General features: G+C 35.7%; 1 pseudogene; it reads left to right on the top strand.

The window, feature by feature from the left end:
* The first annotated feature begins 2,207 nt into the window (after window positions 1-2,207).
* On the top strand, window positions 2,208-4,660 carry LOC106341523 (annotated as a pseudogene).
* Window positions 4,661-5,379: the final 719 nt, after the last annotated feature.

A 5,379-nucleotide genomic window follows, 5' to 3' on the forward strand; every position in this document is an offset into this window, starting at 1 on the left:
AGAACGCTTACAGACCAAAGAGGTTTATTGGGTTTTTTTTTTAACAAATCCCATTTCAAAACGTGAGTTATAAAGTATTTATTAAATCATTAGATAAAATAAATAAGTGTGGGTCCCACAGAGAAAAGAAGAAGCAATGGTTTCCGACCTTCATAAATATATATTTGTTTCAGCCATCAATAAACAAAGAATCCTTTAGCTCAGTGGTATAAATGTTGTTGTTTAGATCTCAATAACCCGGGTTCGAAGCACAAACTTAACACTTTTTCACACTTTTAAAAGTGGGACCCACATATCGCTGACATGTCGCATCAGGAGTGATGCAACTGCCCTATTATAATGTAGATTACAAGAAAAATCAAATGAGAAAACTATGGTTAACGAAAAAAGTGAAACATGTATCACTTCCCTTCATGTGTACATAATTCAAGATTCAGACAACGTAATTATTTAAGGTGAACTAACTTACTGAAAGTAGCATTATGTAATGCCTTACTGAGTAATAGCCAAACTGTCACTTGGATGAACATGTAAGACATTAACACCACTATCTTTCTGCAGTGGATGAGTGATACGATCATGAACGGTTTCACCATCGACCAAGATGACAAGGACTGCGGCAGACGGTTAGACCATTGATCATGAAAATGTGGACAACCCAAGTGAACTTGCGATAGAACTTGGAAAGGATCACAAGGATCATGAGCTCAAATGGGAAACCAAGACCACTTTAATTGTCTTAAAAATAAGAAGAAGACATATCTTTAGGTTTATTTTATTCTTAAAATTTTAAAAGTGAAATGGTTGGTCTTCAAGATGCTGGATATATTTTAGATCTACACAAAGTCCGATCGCAAACATGATAAATTTTCAGGATCGAGCACATCTATATCTTGGTGTTCTCAGAAACAAACACTTGTGGCCATCTCTTCCAATTATGCGGAGCTTATCGCACTCCACAAAGCACGTAGAGAGTGTGTATGTATAAGATCAATAAGCCAACACATATGTTCTTTTTTTTTTTGAATAAAATGTTAAATTTGATTCAAAAGAAAATATTCTTGTTTACAACATGAACTACTTTGTTTATGACTTAGTTCCTAACAATGAACTTTGGTAAACAATCTATGTTCTATGTTCCCACAAAATCCATTATACAGCAAAATCTATAATATAATGAGGCAGTTGCTTCATTCATGTGCTGCCACGTCAGCAGTCTGTGAATCCCACTTTTAAAAAGTGTGAAAAAGTGTCATGACTGTGGTTCGAACCCGGGTTATTGAAATATAAACACCAACATTTATACCACTAAACTAAATGATACTTTATACATTGATGGCCGAAACTAATATATATTTATGATAGGAGAGTTTACTCTCTCCTTAAGGTGTACACATATACATTTTTTAAAGACTATGGGGTCCATGATTCTCGGTTTGGTTTAGTAATTTTGTTCTTGCGTTTGGTTTTTAAATTATATGATATGATTTGAGTTTTTCCGTTCAATTAATGTTTTATTATGTTATTAAACACATCGTTTTGTCGATTAGGGCTTTTTTAATTGTTCTTCGTCTCTTTACCTTTGTCGTCTCGGTTCAGCTTCTCTGCAAACACCAAACATTAATCTTCCTTATTGTTCAACGTATGTCTCTTGATTTTCCAATTAATGTTTTCGTCATTTAATTCAGATGTCGACCTCTCCGTTTTCTTCACGCCAAACCTATAAATTATAGATGAATCTTCAGAACCTCTGTTAGTTAATCTTCTTTATCTAGAGTTCATTGTTGCTCGACTTCCCCCGTTTTTGGAACTCGAAAAACATCAAGAAGCATGGTGAATTCATGGGAACCACTCTACTCAGGTATTGTATCGACAAAAAATTAAGAGATTATTTACTTTCATTTTTTTTTGTTGCTATATGTTTCAGATTGTCTCTCATCACACTGCTGGGAATTATATGAAGTCAAAGAAGGCAAATAAGAAGTTTGATTTCAAGGTGTTCACCGAGACCGGTCCAAAAACAAGTCTGATTACAGATGTTACACAACAAAGTAAGTGTACAAGTCTGATTTCTTTTTATGATTTAGAATTTCAAGAAGAAAACATCAAAAAGAAACATAAGAATTTTATCTGATTAATTTTCTGTATTATAGGTTCAAGATAGATGACAGTGAACTTAAGAATAAAGGAGGCAAGCCTACTGTTAGAGTTTCTAACGTTGGCCACGCATTGCATGTCTGGCTCAATGGAGAATACCATGGTAAGATTGAGAAGCTACAACATTTAGATGTTATGTTTAGAGAACTGAAATAATTAATGAATTTGTTTAGGAAACGGACATGGTAGCCATGATGAGAAGAGCCCATGGTCATTGTCAGGACCCTGCTTCTGTTACTTTTTCTGTGCTAAGCCTAGCGATGCATTTCCATGGCTGGTTTTCCTTCTTCACTACACTATACTATAAGTTGCCTTCTCAAACTAGATAGGACGGGTTACTATGAATATGTTGGTTTCTGTCCATGAACTCTTGGTTCTGGAGTGCAGTTTTCCACACTCAGTAATCATCTACACATTACTTTTATCATCCACAATCTGTCTCTATGGTTTCTCAGGGATGTTGACATCACAAAGAGGTTGGACTACTCATCTGCAATAGTCGTTCTCGGATTCTCACTCATCGTATCCATCCTAAGAACCTTTGATATTCGGGTGGAGGCTGCAAGAGTCATGGTATCCACTCCAGTACTAGCTTTAGTCACCACCCACGTACTGTACATTAACTTCTACAAATTTGACTATGGTATACAGAGAACTCTTTCCCCTATCTGAAACCAGTTTCATTTTTTTTTCTCCACATTCTCTGTGAGTTCAATGTTGTTTACAGGTTGGAACATGATTGTGTGTGTGGCCATGGGAGTCGCTCAGATTTTCCTATGGGGAAGATGGGCAGCTGTTTCTAGGCATCCTTCTAATTGGAAAATGTGGGTGGTTGTGATAGCTTCAGGTTTAGCTATGCTTTTAGAGATATATGTGACCATGGATTTTACCTACTTTTAGCCATGGTCTATAAGTTTTTAATATATATTTTCTACTATATAGAGTCTATTTAGAGTATTTACAGGTCCAGGTACGTTCTGGAGAAATATGGTGATTTTGGAGTCTTTTGGAATCTTTTGAGTGCATGACTGCGCATACGCGCCAGATGTTTAGCTATGGATGGATACCTTCCTACCGTTAGATTGAGCTCATATTTTTACAAAAGATAGAGCTTTGAGTTAGCTTTCCAATACAACCGGTTTGAGGTCAATCAGCATCCTATAGCAGAAGTTATTCCTGTTGTACTGACGAGTGGTCAGTCTACCTCGCGAGAGGAAGTTGTCGAGAACATAAAGGAGTGTCGATCGATGCAGCACTGTGCATATCGATCGACAGGGATCCCAAAATGTGGGCCGAGCTTATTTGAAAATCGACTGAAGCCCAGAAGTAACCCCAAATTATCAGAATACCCTTGGACGACCACAAACCCTATTTATGTTATTTCCAAGTCATTGTTGACGGCTACACATTATTTTTCATTGTTCTTAGTTTGGAGAGAATATCAATTCTCCTTCAGAGATTGATTGGAACTCCATTGGTTTTATCATTGATTTATTTATTATATTATTCAGACAATGATTTGTGTTATTGCTTGGATGTCTGAGTAATTCATCTTGTTAGGTTAGGGATTTCATGAGTTTAATGTCAAACTGATAATCAATTATGATTGCTAGGTTATCTATAGATCTATACACCAAGGTGATTTGTTATACTAGGATCTGGAATAGTTAGAATAACATGACAGTGTGACTAATTGTTTGAACCTAGAATCATAGGATAGTTGAGAGGCACGAAAGTGCAATCAATTAACAGAACCCGAACTCTGCTGGATTAGATACATAGGAGCATACGAGAGTTGGTCTAGGAATCTAGTTGAACATAATCGATCAGATCGATAACGCTTGCCTAAGACAGCATCGATCGACGCTTATACCATATCATCGATCGACGCTTGTACCGTAGAATCGATCGACGCTCAAACCATAGATCGATCGATGCTCGATCAGTGTTGACATGCGAATGCTGAAACATTGAACTTAGTCAATAGATTAGACTCACAACGAGAGCTGGTTGTCTTTTATATTAGATATCGAATTCTAGAATAAATCTATAAACCATTAGCATCCTTGAATTGTAGTTTTGAATCTCTTGATTGATAAATCCCTAGGTCTAGCTATTTTTCCTGATTGTTTACAACCTCAATCAACCAATCGAAACAAATACTTTGTTCACCTTGCTTTGCAATAATTATTTACTACTTTATAAACTATTAGCCTAGCTTAATCATATAATTATTAGATCTAATTGGTTCCCTAGCTCCCTGTGAATTCGATCCCTAAGTACTACAACTCGACCTCTTATTTGAGAGAGTATAAATCACTCATTAGGGTAATTTGAGTGGTATCAATATGACTTCCCTCCGTATGGAGGCTACCTCGTTGCTCACTCTATTTGGCACCTCGCCACAGTTCCTCTTACCATTCTCTGGTGGAGCTTTATTAGAGACTATGCTAAGTTCAGAACTTCCAGTCTTCTCAAGAAATCTAAGACAAAGGCGAAGTAAGTTTACTTACAGATGCAGAGGTTTCTTGAGCTTTTTCAATATTTTTTATTCAGAGATTTAACTTGGCCTAGCTTTTGGTCAACTGAGTCTTAAGACTTTTGTCAATCTTTTTGGAGTCTTAAGACTTTTGTTAATATTATGAGAAAATCTTGTGATCTATATATGATTGTGTTAATAAAATTTGATTTTACATAAATTGTGTGAATTGTAGGGTTTAATTTTATTAAACAAAATTAGCTTTAATGACAATTCATACAAAATCTAAAGTATTTCAATAATTTCATGACACCATATTAACCGTTGCGCAAAGTCACTTAAAACAATTGCAGCAAGGAACCACAAGTTGAAAGCCTTGGTCAGTTTATTTACATTTACTCATGTTTGATACAATAATGTTCCATATTGAAAAAAATATATTTTCGGAAGCGCAGGACTACGCTCCTAGATGCCTTTGCCAGGGTGGACGATCATTGGATTGAATTAATAACTGGAAACCTAGAAGCTCTCTCGACGATGAAAAATAAAACGACCTAACGGTTGAGTTACAAGCAGAGAAAACTAATGTTCCAAGGCCCACCAAATTTCAAACCTAAACAATTTTAAGCTTAGTTTATTTTCTTGAAACATAAAGCTATACCAATTCCTTTTTTTGGTCTGCGATTGATTTTTTTTAAAAAACCACAAAACGATTTTTATTAAAAAAAATCGCTAAACCTCTA

The sequence above is a fragment of the Brassica oleracea genome, chromosome C4 (assembly GCF_000695525.1).
Source record: "Brassica oleracea var. oleracea cultivar TO1000 chromosome C4, BOL, whole genome shotgun sequence".
Taxonomy (NCBI): Eukaryota; Viridiplantae; Streptophyta; class Magnoliopsida; order Brassicales; family Brassicaceae; genus Brassica; species Brassica oleracea.